Source organism: Lutjanus erythropterus, chromosome 2, assembly GCF_056507025.1.
Source record: "Lutjanus erythropterus isolate fLutEry1 chromosome 2, fLutEry1.hap2, whole genome shotgun sequence".
Lineage (NCBI taxonomy): Eukaryota > Metazoa > Chordata > Actinopteri > Lutjaniformes > Lutjanidae > Lutjanus > Lutjanus erythropterus.
Genome location: NC_139318.1, coordinates 10,516,899 through 10,533,406, shown reverse-complemented (window position 1 = coordinate 10,533,406; position 16,508 = coordinate 10,516,899). Strand labels below are relative to the sequence as shown.

At 39.9% G+C, this 16,508-nt stretch overlaps 1 protein-coding gene across 8 annotated transcripts in view; it reads right to left on the bottom strand.

Moving 5' to 3' along the window:
• Window positions 1-16,508, bottom strand: part of foxp1b (forkhead box P1b) — a 237,443-nt gene that overhangs the window by 198,779 nt on the left and 22,156 nt on the right. For all 8 annotated transcript variants that reach the window (XM_084727703.1, XM_084727728.1, XM_084727700.1 and 5 more), the window contains one exon: window positions 10,374-10,471. The gene's annotated coding sequence lies outside the window, so the exon portion shown is untranslated. The remainder of the gene's footprint in view (window positions 1-10,373; window positions 10,472-16,508) is intronic.

Genomic DNA, 16,508 nt, shown 5'->3' with positions numbered 1-16,508 from the left:
ATAATGTTGCACACACTTGCATCTTTCAAATGAGCAGTTTACCGTAATGTGAAAACTGTACTGTGAGGTGACGACAAAGGTAATTGTACTGCAGCCACAGTGTACAGTGTAATTACTGGGATTTACAAACCTTCAGCTACCCCCAACCCCACTTTACAAGTTGGAATTCCTGGCAGGGTACACACACACACACACACACACACACACACAAACACACACACACACACACACACACACACACACACACACACACACACACACACACACACACAAACAGACACTCTCTTTTGGACTGTCTTAAAGGGAAAGTTTGCATTATTTAATGTGTAGTTCTATGAAGTTCTAATACATAGTCAGTGTATTACCTGCAGTAGATGCAAATCAGCACAGCCCCAGTGAGGAGAAGCAGAGACGAGTACCAGCAAAAAAAATTAATCAGTAGAATATTTTCACTGCTTTGCCTTGCCATCAGATGGCATTTTCTAAAAAACACCTTATATACACTAAATATTGCTCTTTCCATGCCAACCAAAGTCCACAGGCAAAATCAGTCATTTTGTCAAGAAGAGAAGAAGAGTTGCTGGTCTACCACTGCCTCGATCTGTTAGTTCGTTTGTGTTATTGTGTGACATCCATGTTTTAAAGGGACAGTTTGCATTCACCAAAGTCACACAATCAAAGACAAATCCAGGCACCAAAAGACCAGCAATGGACAACAGCTATTGTATAAACAAACCAAACTCCATAGTAAAAATCAACAATTTTACCTTGCAAAATATAGGATTTGCTGCTTGTCAATCTGTAGTTTGTGTTACTGCGTGACTGATGAACCTGAACTACCCTTTAAAATTCTAAAGTCACACAATAACACAAATGAACTTACAGATTTAGGCAGCAACTCCTGCGTTCAAAGAGGTGAAATTACTCATTTTACCGACTTTGGTTGGTTTGGAAAGAGTGATATTTGGCTAAATGATTTCCCATTGGATAAGACTGTCTGACATCAAAGTAAAGTGATGAAAATATTCTAAATATTGAATTGAAATTGCTTCTTTTGAGGAGGACCTTTGCTGAGTGCACGTTCCTGTCAACAGCAGTTCAATACTTAGTTTCCATGCTGGTGCCTCTCTCTGCTTCTCCAAACTAGAGGTGTGCCAACCATGATATTCTGTAGGTAATACACTGACGTTCAATAAGTATCTCATACAACCTCACATTAAATAATCAAAACTATCCCTTAAAAACACACACTGTCTTTTAAACTTAAATTCTTCTCATACGCTCAATTTTCTTAATTTTTCTCCACTACAAAGATCACTGTTCTCCTTTTCCTGTAACACCTGAAGACAATTTGTGTCACACACTGCAGTCTTAATGCTTCACACTCCTTTTTCTCAGTGACCTGTGCTGACTTTGATACCTCCTCCTGGGCCAGGCAGGAAGGCATGCTGAGTGAGCTCTCTGCTGGCTGTATCCAGACCCGGCCTCTTACACAATACAGCCTGCCCGGCCCTGCTGCAGCAGGCCAACCCCTCCTCCCCAATAACCCACTTCCCATTCTTGATCAAACCTGGGGATTGTAGTGTGAGGGTGGAGATGAGAAAGATGGGAGGAGGTGTGTGTGGAGGAGAAGAGGGGGGGGGGCGGCACATCCTGCGTGAAACCGCATCCTGAACAAGCATCGCTGCATCTCACTGTAAATAAATACTCTCTCCTCCGCGCAGCTTCCGTCAACTGTCACCGCCTTGGCTCCCAATCACCTTCAAGTCCAAACAGGAAAGTGCAGGGAGGCGAGGGAGATGGCAGATATGAGCTTTAATTTGCTTCTCACTGCACTTTAGCCCGGGTGCACGGCGCTTCCTATTCTCCTGCTCTGACCAGCTGCCCCGGCTTCGTTCCAGACCCTGAGTCCTTCCTGTCACCTTTCATTACCACATTATCCAGGAGGAGGCTCCCTGTGTAGCTGGGAAATCACCATTTGGTGGTGCTCCCCCCTCCATTTATGGAGTATTGTGCGAGACATTCAAAGCCACGCGCAACATCCTCAAAGGAGCGCTGCTGCCTTGTTACCTGCTAATCCCCTGTGCATTATCACAGGAGATGCAACTGAACAACAGAGCATGACGAAGGCAACAACTGAGACATGACAGGCTCTCACTCCGTAAATTGCTTTGTGTTGCAAGACTCTCATCAGAGCGGCTTCAGTTTGTGAATATCTGTCATTTGATTAAGAATTAAAGGCCTGCTTGTTGTGATGACAAACAAACCTGCATATTACATGACAAAATATTTCTGATTCTGCTGGAGGAAGAATTCAGATTCTTTACTTAAATAAAAGTACTAAAAATACACTGTAAAAATACTGTGTTACAAGTAGTACTAAGTCCTGGATTGAAAATGTTACTTAAGTTTAAGTACAATACAACATAAGTATAATAAGGAAAAGTGAATTTAAGTATTAAAAGTAAAAACTCTCAACTCAATGCGCAGAAAAATGTGCCCTGTGACTGTTATATTATTATACAAAGAGGTCGGCCGATATATCAGCCAACCAATATCATTGGCCCGATATTGGCCTGTCACAGCTATATCAGTCTATAAATGTTGTGAAATATGCACTGATATGAAAACTTTTTTTTACATAACATAATGCAGATTTTTTTTATTTTGTGGGCAACATATTGATCCCTCTACTTAATACAAATTTTCTACACATATATTTCATATATAGTTAGTTATATTATTTATATTTATTTATTATTAAAAATAGCAGTGGAGGTTTTACTGGTTTACTGCCCTAATGTAATTTTGGACAGTGTTAAACTCTAAAATATCCTGTCTCCAATACATGTGTTTGTCAAAAGTGTTTGATAAGCAAATTTAAGGGATCACTGCAAAAAATATGTATATATTCTATACCCTGTATGTTTGGTACAAATAATATTGGCCAATATACCAATATCAGAATTGTTCTACTCCCTAATATTGGTATCAGCCCCAAAAATCAAGTATTGGTAAGCATTGCGTTACACTACATAATTACATCATTATTATTATTATTCATGTATTAATGTAAAAGCAGAATTTTTACTGTTGTGGTTGCTTGAGGTTCTATCAGACTGAAGCTAATGATTATTTCATTATTAATCTGCTGATTATTGATAATATAATATTATTATACATTAACTGACTGATTGTTTAGTTTGTAAAACTTGCTTATAATTGTCCAGAGTACAAAGTGACACTTTCACAGGACAAACTTTACCATTATTCATTCATTTCTGTAACCGCTTATTCCGTAAGGGTCGCGGGCTGCTGGAGCCTATCCCAGCTGACATTGGGCGAGAGGCGGGGGTACACCCTGGACAAGTCGCCAGTTCATCGCAGGACTCAACTTTACCATTATTACAAATACATTAAAATTATGAATACATTTCAAAGGAAAAGCAGCAAATCTTCACATTTAAGAAGTTGTAATCACAAAATGTTCGTTTGTGACTTGATAATCATCAAAATAGTTGGAAATTAATTTTCCCCAATAATTCAAGCTGCACTTGTATTAACTGTTGGGTAGTTACATTTATAATAAAGCACCATATTGTATAAACTCTTTGTGTGTTTTGAGTGTAATATACTTGATTTATAAAGTAACTACAAAAGTACAATATTTTTACCTTTGAGATGTAGTGGAATAGAAGTACATAAAGGCATGAAAAGAAAGGGCTCAAGTAAAGCACAAATACTTTAAATTGTATTTAAATACAGTACTTGAGTAAATGTACTTAGTTACTTTCCACCCCTGACTATAGACAAACCCATGACGAGAAGCAACAACTCAATGAAGGGAATTTATTTGGTAGCGGCTCCACTTAATCTTTATACTGTTGTCCTGTTTCCTATTTCAACTTTTCCTTCAGGAGAGAGAATCCAGAACCACAGTCCTCCAGCACTTCTTGCATTGTTTTATTACACTTGAATGAGTTGAGCTGAAAATTGCATGCAGCTGCTGACTGCAGCGCATCAGTGTATGGCCTGGGCTTAGCTCTGCCCACCAGGCTTGAAAAATCATTCAGTAACTGATCTGTCAAGACTGTGAGCCACTTCCATGCTTTCTGTGTTGGATCTTGCACGTTGTATAAAAAGTAAACGGTCTTTGAAATGAAATTGGTCAAATTTTTACAATTATGGAATTGTTATTTCTCTCTGAATATGATTGCCAATAAAATAAATCAACTGAAAAATGAGCTACTTTGGCTCTGATGCAGCTGTCTCTCTGTCTGTTGTCCACTCTATAGTCCCACTCACAGCAATATTTGACTCTTAATTAGGCTACTTTATATACTGCTGAATCTGTCTATATATAATAATACATCATAATTGTTCTCATAAAGGGCCAGTGTGTAGGATTTAGTGGCATCTAGTGGTGAGCTTATAGACTGCAAACATCTCATCTCACCCTCACCTTTCAAGTGTGTGTGTGAGAAACTAGGGCCACAGATCTCTGAATGGCCTTATCTAGAGCTAGTGTGTGGTTTGTTCATTCTGGGCTACTGTAGAAACATGACGGTGCAACATGGAAGACTCGATTTGACACTAGAATTTTCATTTTTACAGCAAACGTAGATCAGTTCCAAATACTGGTTATCAGCCTTCTTGATGACTAATAATCAGTTGCATAATAATTCAACTGTATCGGCTTTTTAAAAAAAGTAAAATCATCTTGCAATTATTATAATTGCGATATGATCTGTGATCCATCTCATGATCCATGACCATTTTTGCATCAAAGTTTCATTTTCACTGACAATAAAACTGTTAAATTCTCGATGATGTGTGATTTGCTGGCGTCTTTATCAAACAAACATGTTTTCTCACATCTGGAGAAATTTTGTAAGCCAGGGCCTCTCTGCAGAGCTTTAGTACTTCACTTTAATGCTGTTTTGTCACACATTTTGTCTTGTTTTTTTTGTCACACTTTGTTAAAAAACTGCAGCTTCTGTGAATTGGATATTGCACTTGGCCATGTTGCAATTTCAGTAATCTTTCAATTAATTGTGCAGCCCTAAACAAGGTGATACATATTTTATAAAACCATCAATTAAACTCTTTTTCTCTGATAAATTGCATCAGTCAACTAGGATTACGATGAGGACAGCCCTCGCGCTACAGTGTTTAATCCATACACAGAACCTTTGTTAAAACAGCAGCTATATTTAACTCTCTAAGCAGTTTACTGCTTTAACAGTGATGACACTCTGTGTGCAAATGATGCAATGTGAGACTTCATCTATTCAAAACCATAAAAACAATGATCAGAGGATAAAGGAAGTGAGACTGAGCTAAATTAGCCTCACAGCTTCTGTACACAACAAAACATAAGTTGTTTCAGTGCAGCAGCTCCTCTCTGTTTGAAACAGGAAGAGATGATAACTATTATTATTTTCCAACCAAATTGGCAGTTAAGATTAGGCACTTCATGCAAACCTCATTCATGGGAATGTTTTGCAGCACAGAGCAAGTGACAGATATAAAGCCAAAGATTTAGTGCCATCTGTCCGTAGTCTTGTATTTTACATCTTATCAGCAAGCCGCTGATGTATGATGGTATGTATCGGGCCGCTTTCTCTCTGTCTTCAAAGCTCCAGCAGTGTTAAGCAAGCCGTTCTGCAGAGCTGTTACATTTTAGTTAAGCTGTGCCATCTTGATCAGACGGTTACAGGCGTCCTCCTCTTTGCCTGAGGAGAAAGGCTCACTGGCCAGACGCATTACTTTAAAGAGCAGCATCTCACTGAGCATGTCACAACCTGCCCAGGGGGAGTGTGAGTGTTTGCGAGTTTGGGTGTGTTTATGTTTTATCCTCAGGACCCCCGATTGTTGTTCATTTCCTGTGTGAAGGCAAAATAAGCACATAAAGGCCAAAATGTGCTCTTCCCCGGCCTTCACCCACATCACAGCACTTTTCCGCACAAGTGGCTAGCCGCAGATAATTATACAATTAAAACAATTTTCCGCATCTATCTGTCAGACTGATCTAATTCACCATTCGAATGACACTAATGGAGCAAAAGCCTCTTTCACTCTCCTTCCCCGAGCCAAACGAAGCCTTTTTCCTCTGTATCACACAACACAGCCAAAAGCCAACTGCACCAGAGGAAAAACACAGAGAGCAGAGAGGAACGGTGTTGTATTTGTTCAGCAGGATGTTGGTGAATAAAGTTAAGACCCAGCAGTTTTCATTACGACCCGTAGTGCAGCGAGGAAACAGGGAGGTTCATTTGATTGTTGGTTCAATTTAACCCTTGGGTGAGGAGAAAAGAAGAAACAGAGTGACCCTCTTATTTTCTGAGACAACACTTCGTTCAACCAACGCTGACATTAATAATTCATCATGACAAAATACATTACCCGGAAAGCTGCATGTGAAAGAAACGTGACAGAAAAACAGCCACATTAAAGGGATAGTTCAGATGATTTGAAGTGGTGTTGAATGAGGTACTTATCGCTAGTCACTGCAATAGCTAAAGTATTCGGTATGGAGAAGTAGAGAGGGGTACCAGCACAGAAGCTAAGCAATGTGCTGCTGTAATGTGGAGTCAGCATCTATAGGCATTTTATTCTCTTAAAAAGGTCCACCTAAAACAATCAATACCTTGCCATCAGACAACCTTTTCCAATGAGAAAACCTAACCAAGCTAAATATCGCTCTCTCCAAAGAAACCAAACTCCTGCTGGCTTGTTCTGTTAGTTACTATGAACAGAGTCATCAACAAAAGATATTTTATTTTAGCTACTTAAAAATGGTCTGCCTAAAAAAATCTATATAAGTTTAAGTGTACGCAAGATTCAGAATATTTTCACCAGACATCGCTCCCTCCAAACAAATGAAACTCCACAGGCAAAATCAGTGATTTTGTCTCGAAGAACACTGGAGCTGTGGGTCTGCTGCCTTGATTTGTTTATTTGTGTTATTGTGTGACTTAAGTGAATCCAAACTATCCTTTTAAATAATTTAAGTCATGCAATGACACAGACTAACAAACAGGTCGAGGCATTGGCAGGCCAGTAACATCTGTGTTCTGTGTGGTAAAATTACTGATTTTGCCAGTGGAGTTCAGTTGGTTTGGAATGAGTGATATTTGACTTATATAACAGCAGTGTCCATTCAGAAAAGGCTGTCTGATAGCACAATAAAGCAGCAAACATACTCTACAGTGTACACTTCAACTGATATTAATTTTCTTTAGGAGGACCTTTTTAAGTGCCTAAAATACCTTTTTATTGCTGCCCCCTGTCAACAGCAGTTCATTGCTGATCTTGGGATCTCTGGGTTCAGACATTTGGCAGCAGCATGTGGAAGATAATATGTAATCTTTTGTTGTTTAAATGAACTGGAACATGCATTTCCAGCTCAATATTCCTACTGAATCTTGTGTCCATCGTCTAAGACTGTGAACTAAGACTGTGCCATTTAGACAGACCCATGCAGGGTGTGAACGACACAGGGAGGATCTAGCCAAACCTTGACCTGGATATCCTGCATCTCCGTCCACCCAGTGTACATGAGGAACACAGATAGGAACCACTCCTACACAAGTTCAAGGGAAATGCCTGCATGGCGCGGCTCTGTCCTTCCCTAAACCAGCTCCACCGAGCACAATGGCAGCAGAGAGTTTTATGTTTATGAGCTATCCTGATGGGGATACACATATCCATTAGATATGAGCTCGCCGCCTATAGAGGGGGTCTAGTATTAACCCACAAGCAAGTGCCCCATCAGCAGAGAGGAAAAAGCTGCCTTTTATGGCAACAGATCACAGACTCAAGCCATTGGCCACAAAGCCCACAAATGAGGCGTTAAGTGTAGTGGCAGGGCAGCGGAGAAAGAGGAGCAGAGAGATATGACCCTCTCCTCATCCATGCATGAATCTGCCCTCTGCCTCAGCTTCTTTTCTTCTCACCGACTTGCTCTCTAACACTCCCCCTTCTAAAGAAAATTATCAAAACATGCCCAACAACAGTCACCACAAAATAACAACTGTCACCTGCAGCCGAATTCATCAAAGCATCGGTAATGTTGCAGCCCTGTAATGCAATTTTTATAATTGAATTTTAATTCCTCTCCAATATTTAGAGACATTCCATAATGGATGTTTTCTGTAATTAATTGCCAGATAGAGGTAGGGCTGGGGTGGCAAAGTTAAAAAACACAACCTGACGTGGAGATTGGGAAAGAGAGAGTGCGGCGAGGGGCCTGCTGGGAAGGTTTCATCATCGCGCCTGACCCCCCCTGCTGCTGGCGATGGCAGGAGATGTGGGGCTGGGGGGGGGGGGTTGAGCAGGGAGGAGATAGACTCCTCTTCACAGTCAGAGATTTAATTGCACGCAGATTCCATTACCTCTGCACAAATGTCACATTCTCTTCTGATCAGGGGGCACGGCAGCCACTGGCAGCACGGCTGGCGAGCTGCCAGACTATAGTGCAGAAAGTGTTCAGCCAATCAGGGCTCCCGGGGCAGACAGAGGTGAGGAGAGGGACAGAAAGACTACAGTACGCCAAAGATATTAAAAAACAAAGGAGAGTCACGAACACAAAGCTGCTGACGAAGCAACATTCAGGTAGAGGGCGATAAGCTCCACGCCAACAGCTGTCAAATATTTAATTGATTTCTATTTATTATTATTATTATCACTACACAATTTAAGTGGGCAAAGGCTGGCAAATATGGGTGTACAAATTTTCAGAATCATTTATCTACAAGATCATGCTATAATGACAGATCATACAAATGATTTAACAAAATGACCTGGCAGTTTAACAGTTGTAATACACTTTACATATTAGACTGGGAACCAGACAAATCTGTGGGCTCATGTTTTACTTGCTCTGGCTGATATGTCTTGCCGCCCTCCCATCACACAGATTTTTACCCGTCCTGGGTCTGGTCAGCCCAATCACAACTGTTTATCTAATGTGGGGCAGGTTTGATGCGATGACTGATATAATACTGGAGAAACAGATAAAACTTGAGTAAGCTCAAAATAAGAATCTCATTTCTTTCTCATAAGACAAAGAAAACACAATTGTGAAAAGCGAAATTTTCCTCTGAGGTGCGCCTGTTGAAAATGCCCCTTGGAAATCAAAATTTAAAAGTTCCAGGTTGTAATTAGCATTTACGAATTGGTCTGGCGATGCCAGGCTAGTTATTTGATATACTGTCAAAATCTGACTCTAATGAAATTTACTTTATTCACAATAAAATTTTCAAGGATTCTGGACAATTAAAAACTTATATCAAAACATTATTTGAAAGGGTGAAAATGTTACATTTAGTTACAGCTTTTTGTTTTCATTATCTATTAATTGACCAATTATTTTCTTAATTAAATGATTGTTTGGGCTACAAAATGTTAACAAATAACAATAACTATCAAGTTCCCACAGCCCAAGAATGTGTTTTATAATGTCTTGTGTCATCCAACCAATGATACAAAACCCAAAGATACCAAAAACCAAGAAAACCAGCAAGTATTCACATCTGAGACGCTGGAATGTTTGCTTGAAAAATTACTTAAAACAATTGACTGATTCTGCAACCGAATAGTTGGATCATCTTAGCCATAAATTCATTCCACTTCAAAAGCTTAAATTACTTTCTTTAAAGTGTTTCTTAAAAATGTAACTGTAGCTTTCATTACGTCTGTTTTACTTTGATATTTGAAAAGACTGTGAGAACGAGTATTTCTCTAAAAACACTACATTCATTACATAATTTTCAGACAGCTAGCTAAGTAGTTAAAACGACCAAGAGTGGACAGACTGGTTCTGTCAGGAACTTCATATTTTAAATGTGAGAAGATCATATCAGTGTTTTAAGCTCATTAATTCAACTGTTCTGAATTGGGACCTCCAGGATGAGGGGTTGTGAAGTAGCCCTGATTGGCTCTGCTGAATCTAAACTGGGAAAACAGCCATTCACAAGAGCCGTCCCAGACCTTTTTAAATCGCTGGCACATCGTGGACATGTGGGCAGCAATTTAGAGGCCTGAAACCAGTCTACAGGAACACAGTCCTAGAGTATAATTTATTTAATAAAATTTAATTATTGTAATATTTGTCAGTAATATTGCAATACTGTCCCCCATATAGTCAACTGTATTTGTGTCCTTTCATGTCCATGCTCAGTGGTCTGAACAATTAAACTCATGAAAAGCTCAGAATACATTTGTTGGGATCTGCTACAAGCTAATTATGGCTTAATACAAATAAACCTAATAGTCAGACCTAACAGTGTTTTGAAGTCACTTCACAGACAAACAGCACACACATAACTGTATGAAATGAGAGACAGGCTCGTGGGAGGACTGCCACATACCCTGATCACTGGTGCAGGACAGATAGGCACTCCATTCCTCCAATCAGACGTCTGCTCACAGTCTCGAGGGCAGGACCACGGGGGTTTCACAGAGGACACTGACAGATAGAGAGAGAGAAGGAAGGAAGGGGAAAGATATAACTATTACAAACAGGAAGTGAAAGGTGGGGAAAGCCCCTACGCTGGTCCCATGAGCCCACACATACAGATATGACATAAGGACGGGCAAAAGTAAAAGTGATCATTGTTAGCCACAAGTATTTGATATGTTATGACACACTGATTCCTGCTGGTAACTCCTGGCCTACATGCATATCAAGTTATCTTTCATCTCAGAACATGCAGATAAGCACCTATGACGGATGCACATGTATGTAAAATACCAACAAACGTGTTTGTATCAAAGTCACTGGTTTCTGTGGTTCATTTCTAACCACCTTAAAACAGTAAATATGTCACAAAGTTTCCCTTTATTGACTTGTTAGAGAACTTTTGCAATACCCACAGAAAAAAACATGCTGCGTTAATTTCATATAGCTGTATGTGTTCTCAATCACTGTAATAAAACAAATAGCCAACCACGCTTACTGTATTTGTTTCCACTGACTACAGGATTTACAAGTTGTACGTGTATTTTTTTCCATCTAAAGTTCCCTAATAAGACAAATTGTGTGAGAAAAAAGCAATAACTGTCATTTTAAATACATCGCTGATACCACATTACAAATATTCAATTACAAGGGCTTACAAAAAGGTCATTTAACCACTGAGTCTGATTGGTCTGGAGCAGGGGTTTCCAAACCTTTTCAGCTCAAATGCCAAAAGGGAAATTTGGTGTCCCAAAATTACTAAAATACATCATGACCATAAAGTATACATTTATAAACTACTTATAAAGAACACACCATGTATTAAACCACGAATTAAAAAAAAAGTACATGGAATGTATTAATGACATTACACACACACTGTCCACTGAAACATTTGAATACAGGAAGTGTTGAACTTAACTGGCAAATAGGAGCAGATTGAAATTAGGTTTTGCACTAAAATATTGTAGTGACAACCACATTTCCCATCATGCATGGACTGAGTGGTCTCTTAAAGGGATAGTTCAGATTATTGGAAGTGGGGGTGTATGAGGTACTTGTTGATAGTCAGTATGTTTCTTTCAGGACATGGCGGTCGGCACACTCCCAGTTTGCAGAGGCAGCAGGACTACTGGTGTAGGAAACTAAATAATGTACTGCTGTGGACAGGGTCAGCAGCAAACATGTTTTATTTCACTGTTTGCTGCATTTAGAATATGTCCATTGCTTTGTCTTGCTCTCAGCCTTTTCTGATGGGAAACCACTATATACTAAACCAAATATGACTCTCTACAAACCAGCCAAACTCCATTGACAAAACAGTCATTTTACCTCACAGAACACAGGAGTTGCTGGTCTACCATTGCCTCAACTGGTTTGTTTCTTTGTGTTATTGTGACAAAGAAAAAGGTCTTTTCTAGTTTAGGTTCACCAAAGTCATACAAAAACAAAAACAGACAAACCACTCGAGACAGCAGTAGTTCAGCAACTCCCATTCAAGTCAAAATTATTGGTTTTTTGGAAACGGAGCCTGGTTCCTAATAATATTTGGCTTATATAATGGCAGTTTCCCGTTGAAAAAGGCTGTCTTGCAGCAAGGTAAAGCAGTGAGAACATTCTAAATATAGAGAACAGTAAAATTGACAATGATATTGTTTTAGCTGGCTAAAATAAGTTTTGCAGCACTACATTGCTTAGTCTCCAGCAACAGTACTTCTGTTGCCTCTCCAAACAAAGGGCGTGCCGACTGCCATCTACTGTAGTTACTGTAATATACAGATTATGGATAAGTACTTCATGCAACTCCACTTAAAAAAATATGAACTGCCTTTTTAACCAGTAGGTCTGATTGCTCTGGAGAAGGTATTCACAGTAATAAAGTGACCTACAAACCCTGCAGTGGTCTCCACCTCAGTACAAAAAACAAATATTTGTAATATTAAATGATTTTTTACATAAATGATGCATGACTTGTTCCACTAGAAAAACATCTGAAACAGGCTGGACATTTTGTTTATTCAAAAACCTGGTGTTAAGCTCAAAAGCATTCATCTGTGGCCAGATAAACAAGTGGAAAGATGCTAATGACTTCCAGATACGGTTCAGATCATGCAAATGAGGCAGCAGAATAGATGGCTTCTGGTTTTGTCCCTGTCACAGGAGTCATGGCTGCATGTGTGGCTTGTTGCCCTATGATATATGTGTGTACCACTTTGCTGTTTAATGTGGCCGCGTCTCCGGCAGCACAGCAAAGCAATTCGGCTCCCAGTTAATTGGCCTGTTCCGTGAGAGAGCGTGTCAAAAACCAAATCTATAACTCTGTTTCTGTGTGTAGCCATGTAGGTCTCCGACCAGACACAACAAACCACAGCCCCGACGTCCCAACTCCTCATAATTCACCAGTGTGGAATTCAGCTAACCCCATTAGTGCAGCCGTTGTTTCCACAGCCCAGCCGCATTCCTGGGCCTGCCACCGGCCCCCAGATAAGACCCCTCTGATTACTCCGTTGCATCCCTGTCATTACTCCCAAAAATATGTTGATCCCAACAGACAGCTTTCCCCCCCTCCGTGGATTTATGGCAGCACTATTGTATCCCCATGCCCCTCGAAAGGAGCACTGGCTTCTAAAGTCCCCTCACTTTCAGATCGACGACACGGGGCCCCCATGTCTCCCTTGCTTAATTACTTGATGAGAGGATTCTAAAAAGATAGGATTTATGTGCGGTCTCACAAAAGGGATGTTAAAATAGCATAAGAGTGCACACAAGAAGTAGCTCTGAATTTGAGTCCTGTAAATTGCAAATTAACAAGCGCTGGGTTTAAAAGAAATGGTTACATTTTATGGTGTAATCTGTCTATAAAAAAGACTAAACAACCAAACACTTTGGGATAGACTGCATGGTAAGACGCCGACAGAAAGTTAAACATTTTTACCTCTAACTGTAAAGCATTCTCACTTTGTGGCCTTTTGCATGCCAGCTGCTCAACACTCAACTCACTCCTCTGAAAACATGTGGTTGTAATCCCCCCTTTTCACTCAAATTACAAACTATGTCAGTTTCTGAAGAAACTCCACATCCAGCCACTTTGCAGCATGTGTGTTAATTGCCACTCATTTGTGAGTTTCCAGGCAAACTAGACAGGCATTTGAAGCTGTCCATCCTTGTTGAGGAGTACGAGAAAGGTCAGAAATAAGCACCCATCAGGTGCCAAATGATGGTTTTTGCTGTATAAATCAGAACAGGCCACCCGTTGCACACTTAAAAACACAACATATTTGTTGTATACTGAACAAAAACTCCATTACTGTGAAAAAGTATCAGTCAGGCTGTTAGAGGTCTCATTATAAGACAGAAACTCTGATACTGATTGAAAATTAGTCTAAAAATCTAGAGATCTGTATCTACAGAGATATGAGTCAGCCATGTTCTGTCAGATTTTAGCACTGGATATAAGTAGGGATGTAACAATCCATCAATCAGAATCGATATACTGATTCAATAATAAACAATCCAATATCATCGACAGAAAGTGAAAACATCTTTCCATATCATCTACTTAAGATACACCTTTATTTTGAAATTCCCATGGCAGGTCTTCCTTCCTCCCTAAACATCCAAACAGAGCTAGTTCCAGACAGATGATGGTAAACAGCCAAGAAAAAAGACAATGAGGATATTTATCACCTTCTCAGGAATAACTCAGCAGTATAGAAACGCAGATACGCAAACCAGTCAGCAGTCCTCTAACTTGTTGCTCTCACTACACCAATATTAACGGCTCTGTTTCTTAAATATTAGGCATGAAAAAAATGCATGCAGGCTGAAATTTAACCATGGTTTTCTGTTGGGAGATGCAGTGCCTTAAACCAGGGGTGAGCAAGAAAAAGTCTTTATACTGTGAAACATGTAATTTGTTAAAGATATAATATGTAACATTTCTGCGTTTAAGTATCTAAAGATGCTAGACATGTATTTTGTTGAGTTGAGTACATTATCTAAAATGTTTCCAATAAGGTTCAGTCCCAGAGAAATCCATATTTCATTCAAGGTAACAGTGCGTTTCCTGTTCGCCACTAGCTGCTGACTTCTGGGACAACACAGGATACGTCATATACACCAGAGACTGAGGAAGGAAATTGGCAAACAGGACTAAATGGAACGTGAATAAAACTTAAAAACTACCTCCACTATGTCCAGGAACACAGTTTCTGCCTGAGTCATGTCAGATGGATTTTCAACTGCAATGACACGATATTTAATAATAACTGTGAGTTGCCACTAAGGGTTATCATAGGGAACTGGACTTGGTCATTTTACCATTTTACCTCGCATCCAAGAGGCCTCCTCAGTTCTTCTTCTTCAGAGCAGCTACCCGCTAAGCTAATTTATGCACTTATTAAGATAATAATAACAATAGTTTTGTTTCTAAACCTGAACAGTTATTCTTGAGCCAAATTTGACACTTTTGTTGATGATACTGTTGACTACTGTTGAATGGTCTAGTTATTTAGCCATGTTTTATGTATGTTAGCAGAGTCAATATTAAGTAAACTTTAAAGCACTGAATTGGTTACAGTTATTTACAACCATCTGTGAATTGTTTTTTTCTTTAATTGCCAAAAGCAGAAAAGAAAGCTGCTTCCTCTGTAACTGACCACGTTAAATGGGCAAATGATTGCCTCATATTGATTATAGGCCGTTGTATTGAATGACTGTGTCATCAGCAAATATCATATCCAAAGAATCAATATAACACTGTAATATGATTTACACCCCTAGCTATAAGTGGGTCAGTCATATCTAGAGGTATATGGTGCTTTATTTCATAAGTATCAATGATAAAGGTACATTATGGTGCCTTATATCTGTTTTGTGTTGTCATGTTACATCATGATAGACAGTGAACTTGTGTTACCTATTCAAAGTGTCAAAAAGAAGAAAATCTGTGAGTGGAAGAAGGAGAATATACAATAAATAAGATGTGATATTCACAAGAGACTGCAGACTCGGCATCCATTAAGTTCAGCAGCCTAACTGACAACCTCTCAACCAGACTCAAGCCAGTGATCAGGTATCGCAGAGACTGCGACTGCACTGGTGGGGGGACATTGGTGCTGTATCGGATCAATGGCTTGACCCATAAAGTCACCCCACTCCCAGTACCTCATCTAATAAGAGCCGGTCTTTGGGAACACCCATGGCTGACCCATGCTGCTGGGGACAATTACAAGAGAGTGGTCTTTCAGGGCCGACGCCCACTTGACCCGGTAGCGTAAAGACACGGAGGAGATCCACATGATTTAAACTCCTCCCCAAGACGTGCTGACAAGGTTAGAGGGTCAACGCAGACATTAACAGGTCAGTGTGTGGCCCACTTGGGAACAATTACTCCCAGTCACAGCTAAGTGGACACTTGATTGAACACGACGGAGGCAGGACACACTTCCCACAGATAACAATCCCCAGAGCCATTTAGGATAAAAAGCCCTTGTGATACAGCCTTTATGGGCAAAATTCATCTTCCTTTTCCCTTTTAAAAGAATGTGAGAGTGTGATAGAGAGCCATTCTCCGGGAGAGATGAGTCTCTCAAAGCATTACCATTTTCTAGCAATACTAATAGCTGCTTATGACACAGAAACAATTACAAGGTGACTGGGAGAAAAAGCTAAACAATGGGACGCGCTGTTAAGATTTCATTTTTCATTCATAGAGAGAAAACATATCTCACAAAAGGAATTGTCGTGTCTTGCAACAGACTTTGACAGAACACTCATATTTCTTTTATGAGGTTCAAAACAACAGCAGCAACACTAAAAGAGCCAAACTCAGTGACATAAATACACCGTTCCCCTGATAAATCTCTCATCTCTAATTAACTGTGTGGGTGCTGCAGTTTTTTATGTTCTTCAACCTTTTGACCTGCTGACAGTTTGACCCTCTCCCACCACAATGACTAAAACTTTGCCTCGAACATCTGGTGTCTTATGTGGAGACAACAGCAGACGCCCTCCTCAGCTCTGAGTCGTTTCATGCCACAAACAA